We start from the raw sequence: 25,478 nt of genomic DNA, 5'->3' as shown, positions 1-25,478 counted from the left end.
GGGTTATTCAGTGATTGACCTGTCCTCACCAGTAGTCCCCCAGTGTTATTCAGTGACTGACCTGTCTCCACTAGTAGTCCACCACTGTTTTACACTGACTGACCTGTCCCCAACAGTACAGTCCCCCAGTATTATACAGTGACTGACCAGTCCCCACCAGTACTGTCCCGTGTTATACAGTGACTGACCTGTCCCCACCAGTACTGTCCATTGTTATACAGTGACTGACATGTCCCCAACAGTACAGTCCCGTGTTATACAGTGACTGACCAGTCCCCACCAGTACTGTCCCGTGTTATACAGTGACTGACCAGTCCCCACCTGTACAGTCCCCCAGTGTTATTACAGTGACTGACCTGTCCACAACAGTACAGTCCCCCAGTGTTATAAACTGACTGTCCTGTCCGCAGGGGTACTTTCCCCCGGGTTATTCAGTGACTGTCCTGTCCTCACCAGTAGTCCCCCAGTGTTATACAGTGACTGACCTGTCCCCACCAGTAGTCCCTCAGTGTTATACAGTGACTGACCAGTCCCCACCAGTACAGTCCCCCAGTGTTATACATTGACTGACAGTCCCCACCAGTACTGTCCCGTGTTATACACTGACTGACCAGTCCCCACCAGTACTGTCCCGTGTTATACAGTGACTGACCAGTCCCCACCAGTACTGTCCCGTGTTATACAGTGACTGACCAGTCCCCACCAGTACTGTCCCGTGTTATACAGTGACTGACCTGTCCCCAACAGTACAGTCCCCCAGGTTTATAAAGTGACTGTCCTGTCCGCAACAGAACTTTCCCCCGGGTTATTCAGTGACTGACCTGTCCTCACCAGTAGTCCCCCAGTGTTATTCAGTGACTGACCTGTCCCCAACAGTACAGTCCCCCAGCATTATACAGTGACTGACCAGTCCCCACCAGTACTGTCCCGTGTTATACAGTGACTGACCAGTCCCCACCTCTACAATCCCCCAGTGTTATTACAGTGACTGACCTGTCCACAACAGTACAGTCCCCCATTGTTATCAACTGACTGTCCTGTCCGCAAGAGTACTTTCCCCCGGGTAATTCAGTGACTGTCCTGTCCTCAGCAGTAGTCCCCCAGTGTTATACAGTGACTGACCTGTCCCCACCAGTAGTCCCCCAGTGTTATACAGTGACTGACCAGTCTCCACCAGTACTGTCCCGTGTTATACAGTGACTGACCTGTCCCCACCAGTACTGTCCAGTGTTATACAGCGACTGACCTGTCCCCAACAGTACAGTCCCGTGTTATACAGTGACTGACCAGTCCCCACCAGTACTGTCCCGTGTTATACAGTGACTGACCAGTCCCCACCTGTACAGTCCCCCAGTGTTATTACAGTGACTGACCTGTCCACAACAGTACAGTCCCCCAGTGTTATAAACTGACTGTCCTGTCCGCAAGGGTACTTTCCCCCGGGTTATTCAGTGACTGTCCTGTCCTCACCAGTAGTCCCCCAGTGTTATACAGTGACTGACCTGTCCCCACCAGTAGTCCCTCAGTGTTATACAGTGACTGACCTGTCCCCACCAGTACAGTCCCCCAGTGTTATACATTGACTGACAGTCCCCACCAGTACTGTCCCGTGTTATACACTGACTGACCAGTCCCCACCAGTACTGTCCCGTGTTATACAGTGACTGACCAGTCCCCACCAGTACTGTCCCGTGTTATACAGTGACTGACCAGTCCCCACCAGTACTGTCCCGTGTTATACAGTGACTGACCTGTCCCCAACAGTACAGTCCCCCAGGTTTATAAAGTGACTGTCCTGTCCGCAACAGAACTTTCCCCCGGGTTATTCAGTGACTGACCTGTCCTCACCAGTAGTCCCCCAGTGTTATTCAGTGACTGACCTGTCCCCAACAGTACAGTCCCCCAGCATTATACAGTGACTGACCAGTCCCCACCAGTACTGTCCCGTGTTATACAGTGACTGACCAGTCCCCACCTCTACAATCCCCCAGTGTTATTACAGTGACTGACCTGTCCACAACAGTACAGTCCCCCAGTGTTATCAACTGACTGTCCTGTCCGCAAGAGTACTTTCCCCCGGGTAATTCAGTGACTGTCCTGTCCTCAGCAGTAGTCCCCCAGTGTTATACAGTGACTGACCTGTCCCCACCAGTAGTCCCCCAGTGTTATACAGTGACTGACCTGTCCCCACCAGTACAGTCCCCCAGTGTTATACATTGACTGACCTGTCCCCACCAGTACAGTCCCCCTGTGTTATACAGTAGCTTACCTGTCCCCACCAGTACAGTCCCGTATTATCCAGGTACTGACCTGTCCCCAACAGTACAGTCCCCCAGTGTTATACAGTGACTGACCGGTCCCCACCAGTACTGTCCCGTGTTATACAGTGACTGACCTGTCCCCAACAGTACAGTCCCGTGTTATACAGTGACTGACCTGTCCCCAACAGTACAGTCCCCCAGTATTATACAGTGACTGACCAGTCCCCACCAGTACTGTCCTGTGTTATACAGTGACTGACCAGTCCCCACCAGTACTGTCCCGTGTTATACAGTGACTGACCTGTCTCCAACAGTACAGTCCCCCACGTTTATAAAGTGACTGTCCTGTCTGCAACAGAAATTTCCACCGGTTTATTCTGTGACTGACCTGTCCTCACCAGTAGTCCCCCAGTGTTATTCAGTGACTGACCTGTCCCCACCAGTAGTCCCCCACTGTTTTACAGTGACTGACCTGTCCCCAACATTACAGTCCCCCAGTATTATACAGTGACTGACCAGTCCCCACCAGTACTGTCCCGTGTTATACCATGACTGACCAGTCCCAACCAGTACTGTCCCGTGTTATACAGTGACTGACCATTCCCCACCAGTACTGTCCCGTGTTATACAGTGACTGACCTGTCCCCAACAGAACAGTCCCGTGTTATACAGTGACTGACCTGTCCCCAAAAGTACAGTCCCCCAGTATTATACAGTGACTGACCAGTCCCCACCAGTACTGTCCCGTGTTATACAGTGACTGACCAGTCCCCACCAGTACTGTCCCGTGTTATACAGTGACTGACCTGTCCCCAACAGTACAGTCCCCCAGGTTTATAAAGTGACTGTCCTGTACGCAACAGAACTTTCCCCCGGGTTATTCAGTGACTGACCTATCCTCACCAGTAGTCCCCCAGTGTTATTCAGTGACTGACCTGTCCCCACCAGTAGTCCCCCACTGTTTTACACTGACTGACCTGTCCCCAACAGTACAGTCCCGTGTTATACAGTGACTGACCTGTCCCCAACAGTACAGTCCCCCAGTATTATACAGTGACTGACCAGTCCTCACCAGTACTGTCCCGTGTTATACAGTGACTGACCAGTCCCGACCTGTACAGTCCCCCAGTCTTATTACAGTGACTGACCTGTCCACAACAGTACAGTCCCCCAGTGTTATAAACTGACTGTCCTGTCCGCAAGAGTACTTCCCCCCGGGTTATTATGTGACTGTCCTGTCCTCACCAGTAGTCCCCCAGTGTTATACAGTGACTGACCTGTCCCTACCACTAGTCCCCCAGTGCTATACAGTGACTGACCTGTCCCCACCAGTACAGTCCCCCAGTGTTATACATTGACTGACCTGTCCCCACCAGTACAGTCCCCCAGTGTTATACAGTGGCTGACCTGTCCCCACCAGTACAGTCCCCCTGTGTTACACAGTAGCTTACCTGTCCCCACCAGTACTGTCCCGTATTATCCAGGTACTGACCAGTCCCCACCAGTACTTTTCCGTGTTATACAGTGAGTGACCAGTCCCAGCCAGTACTGTCCCATCTTATACAGTGACTGACCTGTCCCCACCAGTACTTTTCCGTTTTATACAGTGACTGACCTGTCCCCAACAGAACAGTCCCCCAGTATTATACAGTGACTGACCTGTCCCCACCAGTACTTTCCCGTGTTATACAGTGACTGACCTGCCCCCAACAGTACAGACCCCCAGTGTTATTCAGTGACTGACCTGTCCCCACCAGTAGTCGCCCAGTGTTATACAGTAGCTTACCTGTCCCCACCAGTACTGTCACGTATTATCCAGGTACTGACCTGTCCCGAACAGTACAGTCCCCCAGTGTTATACAGTGACTGGCCAGTCCCCACCTGTACTGTCTCGTGTTATACAGTGACTGACCTGTCCCCACCAGTACTGTCCCGTGTTATACAGTGACTGACCTGTCCCCACCAGTACTGTCCCGTGTTATACAGTGACTGACCAGTCCCCACCAGTACTGTCCCGTGTTATACAGTGACTGACCTGTCCCCAACAGTACAGTCCCCCAGGTTCATAAAGTGACTGTCCTGTCCGCAACAGAACTTTCCCCCGGGTTATTCAGTGACCGACCTGCCCTCACCAGTAGTCCCCCAGTGTTATTCAGTGACTGACCTGTCCCCAACAGTACAGTCCCCCAGTATTATAGTGTCTGACCAGTCCCCACCAGTACTGTCCCGTGTTATACAGTGACTGACCAGTCCCCACCTCTACAATCCCCCAGTGTTATTACAGTGACTGACCTGTCCACAACAGTACAGTCCCCCAGTGTTATAAACTGACTGTCATGTCCGCAAGAGTACTTTCCCCCGGGTTATTCAGTGACTGTCCTGTCCTCAGCAGTAGACCCCAGTGTTATACAGTGACTGACCTGTCCCCACCAGTAGTCCCCCAGTGTTATACAGTGTCTGAGCTGTCCCCACCAGTACAGTCCCCCAGTGTTATACATTGACTGACCTGTCCCCACCAGTACAGTCCCCCTGTGTTATACAGTAGCTTACCTGTCCCCACGAGTACTGTCCTGTATTATCCAGGTACTGAACTGTCCCCAACAGTATAGTCCCCCAGTGTTATACAGTGACTGACCAGTCCCCACCCGTACTGTCCCGTGTTATACAGTGACTGACCTGTCCACAACAGTACAGTCCCCCAGTGTTATACATTGACTGACCTGTCCCCACCAGTACTGTCCCGTGTTATACAGTGACTGACCTGTCCCCAACAGTACAGTCCCGTGTTATACAGTGACTGACCTGTCCCCAACAGTACAGTCCCCCAGTATTATACAGTGACTGACCAGTCCCCACCAGTACTGTCCCGTGTTATACAGTGACTGACCAGTCCCCACCAGTACTGTCCCGTGTTATACAGTGACTGACCTGTCCCCAACAGTACAGTCCCCCAGGTTTATAAAGTGACTGTCCTGTCCGCATCAGAACTTTCCCCCCGGTTATTCAGTGACTGACCTGTCCCCACCAGTAGTCCCCCACTGTTTTACAGTGACTGACCTGTCCCCAGCAGTACAGTCCCCCAGTATTATACAGTGACTGACCAGTCCCCACCAGTACTGTCCTGTGTTATACAGTGACTGACCAGTCCCAACCAGTACTGTCCCGTGTTATTCAGTGACTGACCTGTCCCCACCAGTACTGTCCCGTGTTATACAGTGACTGACTTGTCCCCAACAGTACAGTCCCGTGTTATACAGTGACTGACCTGTCCCCAACAGATCAGTCCCCCAGTATTATACAGTGACTGACCAGTCCCCACCAGTACAGTCCCCCAGTGTTATACATTGACTGACCTGTCCCCACCAGTACAGTCCCCCTGTGTTATACAGTGACTGACCAGTCCCCACCAGTACTGTCCCGTGTTATACAGTGACTGACCAGTCCCCACCACTACTGTCCCGTGTTATACAGTGACTGACCTGTCCCCAACAGTACAGTCCCCCAGGTTTATAAAGTGACTGTCCTGTACGCAACAGAACTTTCCCCCGGGTTATTCAGTGATTGACCTGTCCTCACCAGTAGTCCCCCAGTGTTATTCAGTGACTGACCTGTCTCCACTAGTAGTCCACCACTGTTTTACACTGACTGACCTGTCCCCAACAGTACAGTCCCCCAGTATTATACAGTGACTGACCAGTCCCCACCAGTACTGTCCCGTGTTATACAGTGACTGACCTGTCCCCACCAGTACTGTCCATTGTTATACAGTGACTGACATGTCCCCAACAGTACAGTCCCGTGTTATACAGTGACTGACCAGTCCCCACCAGTACTGTCCCGTGTTATACAGTGACTGACCAGTCCCCACCTGTACAGTCCCCCAGTGTTATTACAGTGACTGACCTGTCCACAACAGTACAGTCCCCCAGTGTTATAAACTGACTGTCCTGTCCGCAGGGGTACTTTCCCCCGGGTTATTCAGTGACTGTCCTGTCCTCACCAGTAGTCCCCCAGTGTTATACAGTGACTGACCTGTCCCCACCAGTAGTCCCTCAGTGTTATACAGTGACTGACCAGTCCCCACCAGTACAGTCCCCCAGTGTTATACATTGACTGACAGTCCCCACCAGTACTGTCCCGTGTTATACACTGACTGACCAGTCCCCACCAGTACTGTCCCGTGTTATACAGTGACTGACCAGTCCCCACCAGTACTGTCCCGTGTTATACAGTGACTGACCAGTCCCCACCAGTACTGTCCCGTGTTATACAGTGACTGACCTGTCCCCAACAGTACAGTCCCCCAGGTTTATAAAGTGACTGTCCTGTCCGCAACAGAACTTTCCCCCGGGTTATTCAGTGACTGACCTGTCCTCACCAGTAGTCCCCCAGTGTTATTCAGTGACTGACCTGTCCCCAACAGTACAGTCCCCCAGCATTATACAGTGACTGACCAGTCCCCACCAGTACTGTCCCGTGTTATACAGTGACTGACCAGTCCCCACCTCTACAATCCCCCAGTGTTATTACAGTGACTGACCTGTCCACAACAGTACAGTCCCCCATTGTTATCAACTGACTGTCCTGTCCGCAAGAGTACTTTCCCCCGGGTAATTCAGTGACTGTCCTGTCCTCAGCAGTAGTCCCCCAGTGTTATACAGTGACTGACCTGTCCCCACCAGTAGTCCCCCAGTGTTATACAGTGACTGACCAGTCTCCACCAGTACTGTCCCGTGTTATACAGTGACTGACCTGTCCCCACCAGTACTGTCCAGTGTTATACAGCGACTGACCTGTCCCCAACAGTACAGTCCCGTGTTATACAGTGACTGACCAGTCCCCACCAGTACTGTCCCGTGTTATACAGTGACTGACCAGTCCCCACCTGTACAGTCCCCCAGTGTTATTACAGTGACTGACCTGTCCACAACAGTACAGTCCCCCAGTGTTATAAACTGACTGTCCTGTCCGCAAGGGTACTTTCCCCCGGGTTATTCAGTGACTGTCCTGTCCTCACCAGTAGTCCCCCAGTGTTATACAGTGACTGACCTGTCCCCACCAGTAGTCCCTCAGTGTTATACAGTGACTGACCTGTCCCCACCAGTACAGTCCCCCAGTGTTATACATTGACTGACAGTCCCCACCAGTACTGTCCCGTGTTATACACTGACTGACCAGTCCCCACCAGTACTGTCCCGTGTTATACAGTGACTGACCAGTCCCCACCAGTACTGTCCCGTGTTATACAGTGACTGACCTGTCCCCAACAGTACAGTCCCCCAGGTTTATAAAGTGACTGTCCTGTCCGCAACAGAACTTTCCCCCGGGTTATTCAGTGACTGACCTGTCCTCACCAGTAGTCTCCCAGTGTTATTCAGTGACTGACCTGTCCCCAACAGTACAGTCCCCCAGCATTATACAGTGACTGACCAGTCCCCACCAGTACTGTCCCGTGTTATACAGTGACTGACCAGTCCCCACCTCTACAATCCCCCAGTGTTATTACAGTGACTGACCTGTCCACAACAGTACAGTCCCCCAGTGTTATCAACTGACTGTCCTGTCCGCAAGAGTACTTTCCCCCGGGTAATTCAGTGACTGTCCTGTCCTCAGCAGTAGTCCCCCAGTGTTATACAGTGACTGACCTGTCCCCACCAGTAGTCCCCCAGTGTTATACAGTGACTGACCTGTCCCCACCAGTACAGTCCCCCAGTGTTATACATTGACTGACCTGTCCCCACCAGTACAGTCCCCCTGTGTTATACAGTAGCTTACCTGTCCCCACCAGTACAGTCCCGTATTATCCAGGTACTGACCTGTCCCCAACAGTACAGTCCCCCAGTGTTATACAGTGACTGACCGGTCCCCACCAGTACTGTCCCGTGTTATACAGTGACTGACCTGTCCCCAACAGTACAGTCCCGTGTTATACAGTGACTGACCTGTCCCCAACAGTACAGTCCCCCAGTATTATACAGTGACTGACCAGTCCCCACCAGTACTGTCACGTGTTATACAGTGACTGACCTGTCCCCAACAGTACAGTCCCCCAGGTTTATAAAGTGACTGTCCTGTCCGCAACAGAACTTTCCCCCGGGTTATTCAGTGACTGACCTGTCCCCACGAGTACTGTCCCGTATTATCCTGGTACTGACCTGTCCCCAGCAGTACAGTCCCCCAGTGTTATACAGTGACTGACCTGTCCCAACCAGTACTGTCCCCCAGTATTATACAGCGACTGACCAGTCCCCACCAGTACTGTCCCGTGTTATACAGTGACTGACCAGTCCCCACCAGTACTGTCCCGTGTTATACAGTGACTGACCTGTCCCCAACAGTACAGTCCCCCAGGTTTATAAAGTGACTGTCCTGTCTGCAACAGAACTTTCCCCCGGGTTATTCAGTGACTGACCTGTCCTCACCAGTAGTCCCCCAGTGTTATTCAGTGACTGACCTGTCCCCACCAGTCGTCCCCCACTGTTTTACAGAGACTGACCTGTCCCCAACAGTACAGTCCCCCAGTATTATACAGTGACTGACCAGTCCCCACCAGTACTGTCCCGTGTTATACCATGACTGACCAGTCCCAACCAGTACTGTCCCGTGTTATACAGTGACTGACCTGTCCCCACCAGTACTGTCCCGTGTTATACCGTGACTGACTTGTCACCAACAGTACAGTCCCGTGTTATACAGTGACTGACCTGTCCCCAACAGTTCAGTCCCCCAGTATTATACAGTGACTGACCAGTCCCCACCAGTACAGTCCCCCAGTGTTATACATTGACTGACCTGTCCCCACCAGTACAGTCCCCCTGTGTTATACAGTAGCTTACCTGTCCCCACGATTACTGTCCCGTATTATCCTGGTACTGACCTGTTCCCAACAGTACAGTCCCCCAGTGTTATACAGTGACTGACCTGTCCCCACCAGTACTGTCCCGTGTTATACAGTGACTGACCTGTCCCCAACAGTACAGTCCCGTGTTATACAGTGACTGACCTGTCCCCAACAGTACAGTCCCCCAGTATTTTACAGTGACTGACCAGTCCCCACCAGTACTGTCCCGTGTTATACAGTGACTGACCAGTCCCCACCAGTACTGTCCCGTGTTATACAGTGACTGACCTGTCCCCAACAGTACAGTCCCCCAGGTTTATAAAGTGACTGTGCTGTCCGCAACAGAACTTTCCCCCGGGTTATTCAGTGACTGACCTGTCCCCAACAGTAGTCCCCCAGTGTTATACAGTGACTGACCTGTCCCCACCAGTAGTCCCCCACTGTTTTACAGTGACTGACCTGTCACCAACAGTACAGTCCCCCAGTATTATACAGTTACTGACCAGTCCCAACCAGTACTGTCCCGTGTTATACAGTGACTGACCTGTCCCCAACAGAACAGTCCCGTGTTATACAGTGACTGACCTGTCCCCAAAAGTACAGTCCCCCAGTATTATACAGTGACTGACCAGTCCCCACCAGTACTGTCCCGTGTTATACAGTGACTGACCAGTCCCCACCAGTACTGTCCCGTGTTATACAGTGACTGACCTGTCCCCAACAGTACAGTCCCCCAGGTTTATAAAGTGACTGTTCTGTACGCAACAGAACTTTCCCCCGGGTTATTCAGTGACTGACCTATCCTCACCAGTAGTCCCCCAGTGTTATTCAGTGACTGACCTGTCCCCACCAGTAGTCCCCCACTGTTTTACACTGACTGACCTGTCCCCAACAGTACAGTCCCGTGTTATACAGTGACTGACCTGTCCCCAACAGTACAGTCCCCCAGTATTATACAGTGACTGACCAGTCCTCACCAGTACTGTCCCGTGTTATACAGTGACTGACCAGTCCCGACCTGTACAGTCCCCCAGTTTTATTACAGTGACTGACCTGTCCACAACAGTACAGTCCCCCAGTGTTATAAACTGACTGTCCTGTCCGCTAGAGTACTTCCCCCCGGGTTATTATGTGACTGTCCTGTCCTCACCAGTAGTCCCCCAGTGTTATACAGTGACTGACCTGTCCCTACCAGTAGTCCCCCAGTGTTATACAGTGACTGACCTGTCCCCACCAGTACAGTCCCCCAGTGTTATACATTGACTGACCTGTCCCCACCAGTACAGTCCCCCAGTGTTATACAGTGGCTGACCTGTCCCCACCAGTACAGTCCCCCTGTGTTACACAGTAGCTTACCTGTCCCCACCAGTACTGTCCCGTATTATCCAGGTACTGACCAGTCCCCACCAGTACTTTTCCGTGCTATACAGTGAGTGACCAGTCCCAGCCAGTACTGTCCCATCTTATACAGTGACTGACCTGTCCCCACCAGTACTTTTCCGTTTTATACAGTGACTGACCTGTCCCCAACAGAACAGTCCCCCAGTATTATACAGTGACTGACCTGTCCCCACCAGTACTTTCCCGTGTTATACAGTGACTGACCTGTCCCCAACAGTACAGTCCCCCAGGTTTATAAAGTGACTGTCCTGTACGCAACAGAACTTTCCCCCGGGTTATTCAGTGACTGACCTGTCCCCACCAGTAGTCCCCCAGTGTTATACAGTAGCTTACCTGTCCCCACCAGTACTGTCACGTATTATCCAGGTACTGACCTGTCCCGAACAGTACAGTCCCCCAGTGTTATACAGTGACTGACCTGTCCCCACCAGTACTGTCCCGTGTTATACAGTGACTGACCTGTCCCCACCAGTACTGTCCCGTGTTATACAGTGACTGACCAGTCCCCACCAGTACTGTCCCGTGTTATACAGTGACTGACCTGTCCCCAACAGTACAGTCCCCCAGGTTTATAAAGTGACTGTCCTGTCCGCAACAGAACTTTCCCCCGGGTTATTCAGTGACTGACCTGTCCTCACCAGTAGTCCCCCAGTGTTATTCAGTGACTGACCTGTCCCCAACAGTACAGTCCCCCAGTATTATACAGTGTCTGACCAGTCCCCACCAGTACTGTCCCGTGTTATACAGTGACTGACCAGTCCCCACCTCTACAATCCCCCAGTGTTATTACAGTGACTGACCTGTCCACAACAGTACAGTCCCCCAGTGTTATAAACTGACTGTCCTGTCCGCAAGAGTACTTTCCCCCGGGTTATTCAGTGACTGTCCTGTCCTCAGCAGTAGACCCCAGTGTTATACAGTGACTGACCTGTCCCCACCAGTAGTCCCCCAGTGTTATACAGTGACTGAGCTGTCCCCACCAGTACAGTCCCTCAGTGTTATACATTGACTGACCTGTCCCCACCAGTACAGTCCCCCTGTGTTATACAGTAGCTTACCCGTCCCCACGAGTACTGTCCTGTATTATCCAGGTACTGACCTGTCCCCAACAGTATAGTCCCCCAGTGTTATACAGTGACTGACCAGTCCCCACCCGTACTGTCCCGTGTTATACAGTGACTGACCTGTCCCCAACAGTACAGTCCCGTGTTATACAGTGACTGACCTGTCCCCAACAGTACAGTCCCCCAGTATTATACAGTGACTGACCAGTCCCCACCAGTACTGTCCCGTGTTATACAGTGACTGACCAGTCCCCACCAGTACTGTCCCGTGTTATACAGTGACTGACCTGTCCCCAACAGTACAGTCCCCCAGGTTTATAAAGTGACTGTCCTGTCCGCATCAGAACTTTCCCCCCGGTTATTCAGTGACTGACCTGTCCCCACCAGTAGTCCCCCACTGTTTTACAGTGACTGACCTGTCCCCAACAGTACAGTCCCCCAGTATTATACAGTGACTGACCTGTCCCCACCAGTACTGTCCCGTGTTATACAGTGACTGACCAGTCCCAACCAGTACTGTCCCGTGTTATACAGTGACTGACCTGTCCCCACCAGTACTGTCCCGTGTTATACAGTGACTGACTTGTCCCCAACAGTACAGTCCCGTGTTATACAGTGACTGACCTGTCCCCAACAGATCAGTCCCCCAGTATTATACAGTGACTGACCAGTCCCCACCAGTACAGTCCCCCAGTGTTATACATTGACTGATCTGTCCCCACCAGTACAGTCCCCCTGTGTTATACAGTGACTGACCAGTCCCCACCAGTACTGTCCCGTGTTATACAGTGTCCCCACCACTACTGTCCCGTGTTATACAGTGACTGACCTGTCCCCAACAGTACAGTCCCCCAGGTTTATAAAGTGACTGTCCTGTACGCAACAGAACTTTCCCCCGGGTTATTCAGTGACTGACCTGTCCTCACCAGTAGTCCCCCAGTGTTATTCAGTGACTGACCTGTCTCCACTAGTAGTCCACCACTGTTTTACACTGACTGACCTGTCCCCAACAGTACAGTCCCCCAGTATTATACAGTGACTGACCAGTCCCCACCAGTACTGTCCCGTGTTATACCACGACTGACCAGTCCCAACCAGTACTGTCCCGTGTTATACAGTGACTGACCTGTCCCCACCAGTACTGTCCCGTGTTATACAGTGACTGACTTGTCCCCAACAGTACAGTCCCCCAGTATTATACAGTGACTGACCAGTCCCCACCAGTACTGTCCCGTGTTATACAGTGACTGAGCTGTCCCCAACAGTACAGTCCCCCAGTGTTATAAAGTCACTGTCCTGTCCGCAAGAATACTTTCCCCCGGGTTATTCAGTGACTGACCTGTCCTCACCAGTAGTCCCCCAGTGTTATTCAGTGACTGACCTGTCCCCAACAGTACAGTCCCCCAGTATTATACAGTGTCTGACCAGTCCCCACCAGTACTGTCCCGTGTTATACAGTGACTGACCAGTCCCCACCTCTACAATCCCCCAGTGTTATTACAGTGACTGACCTGTCCACAACAGTACAGTCCCCCAGTGTTATAAACTGACTGTCCTGTCCGCAAGAGTACTTTCCCCCGGGTTATTCAGTGACTGTCCTGTCCTCAGCAGTAGACCCCAGTGTTATACAGTGACTGACCTGTCCCCACCAGTAGTCCCCCAGTGTTATACAGTGACTGAGCTGTCCCCACCAGTACAGTCCCCCAGTGTTATACATTGACTGACCTGTCCCCACCAGTACAGTCCCCCTGTGTTATACAGTAGCTTACCCGTCCCCACGAGTACTGTCCTGTATTATCCAGGTACTGACCTGTCCCCAACAGTATAGTCCCCCAGTGTTATACAGTGACTGACCAGTCCCCACCCGTACTGTCCCGTGTTATACAGTGACTGACCTGTCCCCAACAGTACAGTCCCGTGTTATACAGTGACTGACCTGTCCCCAACAGTACAGTCCCCCAGTATTATACAGTGACTGACCAGTCCCCACCAGTACTGTCCCGTGTTATACAGTGACTGACCAGTCCCCACCAGTACTGTCCCGTGTTATACAGTGACTGACCTGTCCCCAACAGTACAGTCCCCCAGGTTTATAAAGTGACTGTCCTGTCCGCATCAGAACTTTCCCCCCGGTTATTCAGTGACTGACCTGTCCCCACCAGTAGTCCCCCACTGTTTTACAGTGACTGACCTGTCCCCAACAGTACAGTCCCCCAGTATTATACAGTGACTGACCTGTCCCCACCAGTACTGTCCCGTGTTATACAGTGACTGACCAGTCCCAACCAGTACTGTCCCGTGTTATACAGTGACTGACCTGTCCCCACCAGTACTGTCCCGTGTTATACAGTGACTGACTTGTCCCCAACAGTACAGTTCCGTGTTATACAGTGACTGACCTGTCCCCAACAGATCAGTCCCCCAGTATTATACAGTGACTGACCAGTCCCCACCAGTACAGTCCCCCAGTGTTATACATTGACTGATCTGTCCCCACCAGTACAGTCCCCCTGTGTTATACAGTGACTGACCAGTCCCCACCAGTACTGTCCCGTGTTATACAGTGTCCCCACCACTACTGTCCCGTGTTATACAGTGACTGACCTGTCCCCAACAGTACAGTCCCCCAGGTTTATAAAGTGACTGTCCTGTACGCAACAGAACTTTCCCCCGGGTTATTCAGTGACTGACCTGTCCTCACCAGTAGTCCCCCAGTGTTATTCAGTGACTGACCTGTCTCCACTAGTAGTCCACCACTGTTTTACACTGACTGACCTGTCCCCAACAGTACAGTCCCCCAGTATTATACAGTGACTGACCAGTCCCCACCAGTACTGTCCCGTGTTATACAGTGACTGACCTGTCCCCACCAGTACTGTCCAGTGTTATACAGTGACTGACCTGTCGCCAACAGTACAGTCCCGTGTTATACAGTGACTGACCAGTCCCCACCAGTACTGTCCCGTGTTATACAGTGACTGACCAGTCCCCACCTGTACAGTCCCCCAGTGTTATTACAGTGACTGACCTGTCCACAACAGTACAGTCCCCCAGTGTTATAAACTGACTGTCCGGTCCGCAGGGGTACTTTCCCCCGGGTTATTCAGTGACTGTCCTGTCCTCACCAGTAGTCCCCCAGTGTTATACAGTGACTGACCTGTCCCCACCAGTAGTCCCCCAGTGTTATACAGTGACTGACCTGTCCCCACCAGTACAGTCCCCCAGTGTTATACATTGACTGACAGTCCCCACCAGTACTGTCCCGTGTTATACACTGACTGACCTGTCCCCACCAGTACTGTCCCGTGTTATACAGTGACTGACCAGTCCCCACCAGTACTGTCCCGTGTTATACAGTGACTGACCAGTCCCCACCAGTACTGTCCCGTGTTATACAGTGACTGACCTGTCCCCAACAGTACAGTCCCCCAGGTTTATAAAGTGACTGTCCTGTCCGCAACAGAACTTTCCCCCGGGTTATTCAGTGACTGACCTGTCCTCACCAGTAGTCCCCCAGTGTTATTCAGTGACTGACCTGTCCCCAACGGTACAGTCCCCCAGCATTATACAGTGACTGACCAGTCCCCACCAGTACTGTCCCGTGTTATACAGTGACTGACCAGTCCCCACCTCTACAATCCCCCAGTGTTATTACAGTGACTGACCTGTCCACAACAGTACAGTCCCCCAGTGTTATCAACTGACTGTCCTGTCCGCAAGAGTACTTTCCCCCGGGTAATTCAGTGACTGTCCTGTCCTCAGCAGTAGTCCCCCAGTGTTATACAGTGACTGACCTGTCCCCACCAGTAGTCCCCCAGTGTTGTACAGTGACTGACCTGTCCCCACCAGTACTGTCCCGTGTTATACAGTGACTGACCTGTCCCCACCAGTACTGTCCAGTGTTATACAGTGACTGACCTGTCCCCAACAGTACAGTCCGGTGTTATACAGTGACTGACCAGTCCCCACCAGTACTGTCCCGTGTTATACAGTGACTGACCAGTCCCCACCTGTACAGTCCCCCAGTGTTATTACAGTGACTGACCTGTCCACAACAGTACAGTCCCCCAGTGTTATAAACTGACTGTCCTGTCCGCAAGGGTACTTTCCCCCGGGTTATTCAGTGACTGTCCTGTCCTCACCAGTAGTCCCCCAGTGTTATACAGTGACTGACCTGTCCCCACCAGTAGTCCCTCAGTGTTATACAGTGACTGACCTGTCCCCACCAGTACAGTCCCCCAGTGTTATACATTGACTGACAGTCCCCACCAGTACTGTCCCGTGTTATACACTGACTGACCAGTCCCCACCAGTACTGTCCCGTGTTATACAGTGACTGACCAGTCCCCACCAGTACTGTCCCGTGTTATACAGTGACTGACCAGTCCCCACCAGTACTGTCCCGTGTTATACAGTGACTGACCTGTCCCCAACAGTACAGTCCCCCAGGTTTATAAAGTGACTGTCCTGTACGCAACAGAACTTTCCCCCGGGTTATTCAGTGACTGACCTGTCCTCACCAGTAGTCCCCCAGTGTTATTCAGTGACTGACCTGTCTCCACTAGTAGTCCACCACTGTTTTACACTGACTGACCTGTCCCCAACAGTACAGTCCCCCAGTATTATACAGTGACTGACCAGTCCCCACCAGTACTGTCCCGTGTTATACCACGACTGACCAGTCCCAACCAGTACTGTCCCGTGTTATACAGTGACTGACCTGTCCCCACCAGTACTGTCCCGTGTTATACAGTGACTGACTTGTCCCCAACAGTACAGTCCCCCAGTATTATACAGTGACTGACCAGTCCCCACCAGTACTGTCCCGTGTTATACAGTGACTGAGCTGTCCCCAACAGTACAGTCCCCCAGTGTTATAAAGTCACTGTCCTGTCCGCAAGAATACTTTCCCCCGGGTTATTCAGTGACTGACCTGTCCTCACCAGTAGTCCCCCAGTGTTATTCAGTGACTGACCTGTCCCCAACAGTACAGTCCCCCAGTATTATACAGTGTCTGACCAGTCCCCACCAGTACTGTCCCGTGTTATACAGTGACTGACCAGTCCCCACCTCTACAATCCCCCAGTGTTATTACAGTGACTGACCTGTCCACAACAGTACAGTCCCCCAGTGTTATAAACTGACTGTCCTGTCCGCAAGAGTACTTTCCCCCGGGTTATTCAGTGACTGTCCTGTCCTCAGCAGTAGACCCCAGTGTTATACAGTGACTGACCTGTCCCCACCAGTAGTCCCCCAGTGTTATACAGTGACTGAGCTGTCCCCACCAGTACAGTCCCCCAGTGTTATACATTGACTGACCTGTCCCCACCAGTACAGTCCCCCTGTGTTATACAGTAGCTTACCCGTCCCCACGAGTACTGTCCTGTATTATCCAGGTACTGACCTGTCCCCAACAGTATAGTCCCCCAGTGTTATACAGTGACTGACCAGTCCCCACCAGTACTGTCCCGTGTTATACAGTGACTGACCTGTCCCCAACAGTACAGTCCCGTGTTATACAGTGACTGACCTGTCCCCAACAGTACAGTCCCCCAGTATTATACAGTGACTGACCAGTCCCCACCAGTACTGTCCCGTGTTATACAGTGACTGACCAGTCCCCACCAGTACTGTCCCGTGTTATACAGTGACTGACCTGTCCCCAACAGTACAGTCCCCCAGGTTTATAAAGTGACTGTCCTGTCCGCATCAGAACTTTCCCCCCGGTTATTCAGTGACTGACCTGTCCCCACCAGTAGTCCCCCACTGTTTTACAGTGACTGACCTGTCCCCAACAGTACAGTCCCCCAGTATTATACAGTGACTGACCTGTCCCCACCAGTACTGTCCCGTGTTATACAGTGACTGACCAGTCCCAACCAGTACTGTCCCGTGTTATACAGTGACTGACCTGTCCCCACCAGTACTGTCCCGTGTTATACAGTGACTGACTTGTCCCCAACAGTACAGTCCCGTGTTATACAGTGACTGACCTGTCCCCAACAGATCAGTCCCCCAGTATTATACAGTGACTGACCAGTCCCCACCAGTACAGTCCCCCAGTGTTATACATTGACTGATCTGTCCCCACCAGTACAGTCCCCCTGTGTTATACAGTGACTGACCAGTCCCCACCAGTACTGTCCCGTGTTATACAGTGTCCCCACCACTACTGTCCCGTGTTATACAGTGACTGACCTGTCCCCAACAGTACAGTCCCCCAGGTTTATAAAGTGACTGTCCTGTACGCAACAGAACTTTCCCCCGGGTTATTCAGTGACTGACCTGTCCTCACCAGTAGTCCCCCAGTGTTATTCAGTGACTGACCTGTCTCCACTAGTAGTCCACCACTGTTTTACACTGACTGACCTGTCCCCAACAGTACAGTCCCCCAGTATTATACAGTGACTGACCAGTCCCCACCAGTACTGTCCCGTGTTATACAGTGACTGACCTGTCCCCACCAGTACTGTCCAGTGTTATACAGTGACTGACCTGTCCCCACCAGTACTGTCCCGTGTTATACAGTGACTGACCAGTCCCCACCTGTACAGTCCCCCAGTGTTATTACAGTGACTGACCTGTCCACAACAGTACAGTCCCCCAGTGTTATAAACTGACTGTCCTGTCCGCAAGGGTACTTTCCCCCGGGTTATTCAGTGACTGTCCTGTCCTCACCAGTAGTCCCCCAGTGTTATACAGTGACTGACCTGTCCCCACCAGTAGTCCCTCAGTGTTATACAGTGACTGACCTGTCCCCACCAGTACAGTCCCCTAGTGTTATACATTGACTGACAGTCCCCACCAGTACTGTCCCGTGTTATACACTGACTGACCAGTCCCCACCAGTACTGTCCCGTGTTATACAGTGACTGACCAGTCCCCACCAGTACTGTCCCGTGTTATACAGTGACTGACCAGTCCCCACCAGTACTGTCCCGTGTTATACAGTGACTGACCTGTCCCCAACAGTACAGTCCCCCAGGTTTATAAAGTGACTGTCCTGTCTGCAACAGAACTTTCCCCCGGGTTATTCAGTGACTGACCTGTCCTCACCAGTAGTCCCCCAGTGTTATTCAGTGACTGACCTGTCCCCAACAGTACAGTCCCCCAGCATTATACAGTGACTGACCAGTCCCCACCAGTACTGTCCCGTGTTATACAGTGACTGACCAGTCCCCACCTCTACAATCCCCCAGTGTTATTACAGTGACTGACCTGTCCACAACAGTACAGTCCCCCAGTGTTATAAACTGACTGTCCTGTCCGCAAGAGTACTTTCCCCCGGGTAATTCAGTGACTGTCCTGTTCTCAGCAGTAGTCCCCCAGTGTTATACAGTGACTGACCTGTCCCCACCAGTAGTCCCCCAGTGTTATACAGTGACTGACCTGTCCCCACCAGTACAGTCCCCCAGTGTTATACATTGACTGACCTGTCCCCACCAGTACAGTCCCCCTGTGTTATACAGTAGCTTACCTGTCCCCACCAGTACAGTCCTGTATTATCCAGGTACTGACCTGTCCCCAACAGTACAGTCCCCCAGTATTATACAGTGACTGACCAGTCCCCACCAGTACTGTCACGTGTTATACAGTGACTGACCTGTCCCCAACAGTACAGTCCCCCAGGTTTATAAAGTGACTGTCCTGTCCGCAACAGAACTTTCCCCCGGGTTATTCAGTGACTGACCTGTCCCCACGAGTACTGTCCCGTATTATCCTGGTACTGACCTGTCCCCAGCAGTACAGTCCCCCAGTGTTATACAGTGACTGACCTGTCCCAACCAGTACTGTCCCCCAGTATTATACAGCGACTGACCAGTCCACACCAGTACTGTCCCGTGTTATACAGTGACTGACCAGTCCCCACCAGTACTGTCCCGTGTTATACAGTGACTGACCTGTCCCCAACAGTACAGTCCCCCAGGTTTATAAAGTGACTGTCCTGTCTGCAACAGAACTTTCCCCCGGGTTATTCAGTGACTGACCTGTCCTCACCAGTAGTCCCCCAGTGTTATTCAGTGACTGACCTGTCCCCACCAGTCGTCCCCCACTGTTTTACAGAGACTGACCTGTCCCCAACAGTACAGTCCCCCAGTATTATACAGTGACTGACCAGTCCCCACCAGTACTGTCCCGTGTTATACCATGACTGACCAGTCCCAACCAGTACTGTCCCGTGTTATACAGTGACTGACCTGTCCCCACCAGTACTGTCCCGTGTTATACCGTGACTGACTTGTCCCCAACAGTACAGTCCCGTGTTATACAGTGACTGACCTGTCCCCAACAGTTCAGTCCCCCAGTATTATACAGTGACTGACCAGTCCCCACCAGTACAGTCCCCCAGTGTTATACATTGACTGACCTGTCCCCACCAGTACAGTCCCCCTGTGTTATACAGTAGCTTACCTGTCCCCACGATTACAGTCCCGTATTATCCTGGTACTGACCTGTTCCCAACAGTACAGTCCCCCAGTGTTATACAGTGACTGACCTGTCCCCACCAGTACTGTCCCGTGTTATACAGTGACTGACCTGTCCCCAACAGTACAGTCCCGTGTTATACAGTGACTGACCTGTCCCCAACTGTACAGTCCCCCAGTATTTTACAGTGACTGACCAGTCCCCACCAGTACTGTCCCGTGTTATACAGTGACTGACCTGTCCCCACCAGTAGTCCCCCAGTGTTATACAGTGACTGACCTGTCCCCACCAGTAGTCCCCCACTGTTTTACAGTGACTGACCTGTCACCAACAGTACAGTCCCCCAGTATTATACAGTGACTGACCAGTCCCAACCAGTACTGTCCCGTGTTATACAGTGACTGACCTGTCCCCAACAGAACAGTCCCGTGTTATACAGTGACTGACCTGTCCCCAAAAGTACAGTCCCCCAGTATTATACAGTGACTGACCAGTCCCCACCAGTACTGTCCCGTGTTATACAGTGACTGAACAGTCCCCACCAGTACTGTCCCGTGTTATACAGTGACTGACCTGTCCCCAACAGTACAGTCCCCCAGGTTTATAAAGTGACTGTTCTGTACGCAACAGAACTTTCCCCCGGGTTATTCAGTGACTGACCTATCCTCACCAGTAGTCCCCCAGTGTTATTCAGTGACTGACCTGTCCCCACCAGTAGTCCCCCACTGTTTTACACTGACTGACCTGTCCCCAACAGTACAGTCCCGTGTTATACAGTGACTGACCTGTCCCCAACAGTACAGTCCCCCAGTATTATACAGTGACTGACCAGTCCTCACCAGTACTGTCCCGTGTTATACAGTGACTGACCAGTCCCGACCTGTACAGTCCCCCAGTTTTATTACAGTGACTGACCTGTCCACAACAGTACAGTCCCCCAGTGTTATAAACTGACTGTCCTGTCCGCAAGAGTACTTCCCCCCGGGTTATTATGTGACTGTCCTGTCCTCACCAGTAGTCCCCCAGTGTTATACAGTGACTGACCTGTCCCTACCAGTAGTCCCCCAGTGTTATACAGTGACTGACCTGTCCCCACCAGTACAGTCCCCCAGTGTTATACATTGACTGACCTGTCCCCACCAGTACAGTCCCCCAGTGTTATACAGTGGCTGACCTGTCCCCACCAGTACAGTCCCCCTGTGTTACACAGTAGCTTACCTGTCCCCACCAGTACTGTCCCGTATTATCCAGATACTGACCAGTCCCCACCAGTACTTTTCCGTGTTATACAGTGAGTGACCAGTCCCAGCCAGTACTGTCCCATCTTATACAGTGACTGACCTGTCCCCACTAGTACTTTTCCGTTTTATACAGTGACTGACCTGTCCCCAACAGAACAGTCCCCCAGTATTATACAGTGACTGACCTGTCCCCACCAGTACTTTCCCGTGTTATACAGTGACTGACCTGCCCCCAACAGTACAGACCCCCAGTGTTATAAAGTGACTGTCCTGTCCGCAAAAGTACATTCCCCCGGGTTATTCAGTGACTGACCTGTCCCCACCAGTAGTCCCCCAGTGTTATACAGTAGCTTACCTGTCCCCACCAGTACTGTCACGTATTATCCAGGTACTGACCTGTCCCGAACAGTACAGTCCCCCAGTGTTATACAGTGACTGGCCAGTCCCCACCTGTACTGTCCCGTGTTATACAGTGACTGACCTGTCCCCACCAGTACTGTCCCGTGTTATACAGTGACTGACCTGTCCCCACCAGTACTGTCCCGTGTTATACAGTGACTGACCAGTCCCCACCAGTACTGTCCCGTGTTATACAGTGACTGACCTGTCCCCAACAGTACAGTCCCCCAGGTTTATAAAGTGACTGTCCTGTCCGCAACAGAACTTTCCCCCGGGTTATTCAGTGACTGACCTGTCCTCACCAGTAGTCCCCCAGTGTTATTCAGTGACTGACCTGTCCCCAACAGTACAGTCCCCCAGTATTATACAGTGTCTGACCAGTCCCCACCAGTACTGTCCCGTGTTATACAGTGACTGACCAGTCCCCACCTCTACAATCCCCCAGTGTTATTACAGTGACTGACCTGTCCACAACAGTACAGTCCCCCAGTGTTATAAACTGACTGTCCTGTCCGCAAGAGTACTTTCCCCCGGGTTATTCAGTGACTGTCCTGTCCTCAGCAGTAGACCCCAGTGTTATACAGTGACTGACCTGTCCCCACCAGTAGTCCCCCAGTGTTATACAGTGACTGAGCTGTCCCCACCAGTACAGTCCCCCAGTGTTATACATTGACTGACCTGTCCCCACCAGTACAGTCCCCCTGTGTTATACAGTAGCTTACCCGTCCCCACGAGTACTGTCCTGTATTATCCAGGTACTGACCTGTCCCCAACAGTATAGTCCCCCAGTGTTATACAGTGACTGACCAGTCCCCACCAGTACTGTCCCGTGTTATACAGTGACTGACCTGTCCCCACCAGTACTGTCCAGTGTTATACAGTGACTGACCTGTCCCCAACAGTACAGTCCCGTGTTATACAGTGACTGACCAGTCCCCACCAGTACTGTCCCGTGTTATACAGTGACTGACCAGTCCCCACCTGTACAGTCCCCCAGTGTTATTACAGTGACTGACCTGTCCACAACAGTACAGTCCCCCAGTGTTATAAACTGACTGTCCTGTCCGCAGGGGTACTTTCCCCCGGGTTATTCAGTGACTGTCCTGTCCTCACCAGTAGTCCCCCAGTGTTATACAGTGACTGACCTGTCCCCACCAGTAGTCCCCCAGTGTTATACAGTGACTGACCTGTCCCCACCAGTACAGTCCCCCAGTGTTATACATTGACTGACAGTCCCCACCAGTACTGTCCCGTGTTATACACTGACTGACCAGTCCCCACCAGTACTGTCCCGTGTTATACAGTGACTGACCAGTCCCCACCAGTACTGTCCCGTGTTATACAGTGACTGACCTGTCCCCAACAGTACAGTCCCCCAGGTTTATAAAGTGACTGTCCTGTCCGCAACAGAACTTTCCCCCGGGTTATTCAGTGACTGACCTGTCCTCACCAGTAGTCCCCCAGTGTTATTCAGTGACTGACCTGTCCCCAACGGTACAGTCCCCCAGCATTATACAGTGACTGACCAGTCCCCACCAGTACTGTCCCGTGTTATACAGTGACTGACCAGTCCCCACCTCTACAATCCGCCAGTGTTATTACAGTGACTGACCTGTCCACAACAGTACAGTCCCCCAGTGTTATCAACTGACTGTCCTGTCCGCAAGAGTACTTTCCCCCGGGTAATTCAGTGACTGTCCTGTCCTCAGCAGTAGTCCCCCAGTGTTATACAGTGACTGACCTGTCCCCACCAGTAGTCCCCCAGTGTTGTACAGTGACTGACCAGTCCCCACCAGTACTGTCCCGTGTTATACAGTGACTGACCTGTCCCCACCAGTACTGTCCAGTGTTATACAGTGACTGACCTGTCCCCAACAGTACAGTCCCGTGTTATACAGTGACTGACCAGTCCCCACCAGTACTGTCCCGTGTTATACAGTGACTGACCAGTCCCCACCTGTACAGTCCCCCAGTGTTATTACAGTGACTGACCTGTCCACAACAGTACAGTCCCCCAGTGTTATAAACTGACTGTCCTGTCCGCAAGGGTACTTTCCCCCGGGTTATTCAGTGACTGTCCTGTCCTCACCAGTAGTCCCCCAGTGTTATCCAGGTACTGACCTGTCCCCAACAGTACAGTCCCCCAGTATTATACAGTGACTGACCAGTCCCCACCAGTACTGTCACGTGTTATACAGTGACTGACCTGTCCCCAACAGTACAGTCCCCCAGGTTTATAAAGTGACTGTCCTGTCCGCAACAGAACTTTCCCCCGGGTTATTCAGTGACTGACCTGTCCCCACGAGTACTGTCCCGTATTATCCTGGTACTGACCTGTCCCCAGCAGTACAGTCCCCCAGTGTTATACAGTGACTGACCTGTCCCAACCAGTACTGTCCCCCAGTATTATACAGCGACTGACCAGTCCCCACCAGTACTGTCCCGTGTTATACAGTGACTGACCAGTCCCCACCAGTACTGTCCCGTGTTATACAGTGACTGACCTGTCCCCAACAGTACAGTCCCCCAGGTTTATAAAGTGACTGTCCTGTCTGCAACAGAACTTTCCCCCGGGTTATTCAGTGACTGACCTGTCCTCACCAGTAGTCCCCCAGTGTTATTCAGTGACTGACCTGTCCCCACCAGTCGTCCCCCACTGTTTTACAGAGACTGACCTGTCCCCAACAGTACAGTCCCCCAGTATTATACAGTGACTGACCAGTCCCCACCAGTACTGTCCCGTGTTATACCATGACTGACCAGTCCCAACCAGTACTGTCCCGTGTTATACAGTGACTGACCTGTCCCCACCAGTACTGTCCCGTGTTATACCGTGACTGACTTGTCCCCAACAGTACAGTCCCGTGTTATACAGTGACTGACCTGTCCCCAACAGTTCAGTCCCCCAGTATTATACAGTGACTGACCAGTCCCCACCAGTACAGTCCCCCAGTGTTATACATTGACTGACCTGTCCCCACCAGTACAGTCCCCCTGTGTTATACAGTAGCTTACCTGTCCCCACGATTACAGTCCCGTATTATCCTGGTACTGACCTGTTCCCAACAGTACAGTCCCCCAGTGTTATACAGTGACTGACCTGTCCCCACCAGTACTGTCCCGTGTTATACAGTGACTGACCTGTCCCCAACAGTACAGTCCCGTGTTATACAGTGACTGACCTGTCCCCAACTGTACAGTCCCCCAGTATTTTACAGTGACTGACCAGTCCCCACCAGTACTGTCCCGTGTTATACAGTGACTGACCTGTCCCCACCAGTAGTCCCCCAGTGTTATACAGTGACTGACCTGTCCCCACCAGTAGTCCCCCACTGTTTTACAGTGACTGACCTGTCACCAACAGTACAGTCCCCCAGTATTATACAGTGACTGACCAGTCCCAACCAGTACTGTCCCGTGTTATACAGTGACTGACCTGTCCCCAACAGAACAGTCCCGTGTTATACAGTGACTGACCTGTCCCCAAAAGTACAGTCCCCCAGTATTATACAGTGACTGACCAGTCCCCACCAGTACTGTCCCGTGTTATACAGTGACTGACCAGTCCCCACCAGTACTGTCCCGTGTTATACAGTGACTGACCTGTCCCCAACAGTACAGTCCCCCAGGTTTATAAAGTGACTGTTCTGTACGCAACAGAACTTTCCCCCGGGTTATTCAGTGACTGACCTATCCTCACCAGTAGTCCCCCAGTGTTATTCAGTGACTGACCTGTCCCCACCAGTAGTCCCCCACTGTTTTACACTGACTGACCTGTCCCCAACAGTACAGTCCCGTGTTATACAGTGACTGACCTGTCCCCAACAGTACAGTCCCCCAGTAT

The sequence above is a fragment of the Hemitrygon akajei genome, chromosome 11 (assembly GCF_048418815.1).
Source record: "Hemitrygon akajei chromosome 11, sHemAka1.3, whole genome shotgun sequence".
Classification (NCBI taxonomy): Eukaryota; Metazoa; Chordata; class Chondrichthyes; order Myliobatiformes; family Dasyatidae; genus Hemitrygon; species Hemitrygon akajei.
Note: the sequence above shows the minus strand (reverse complement) of the source record.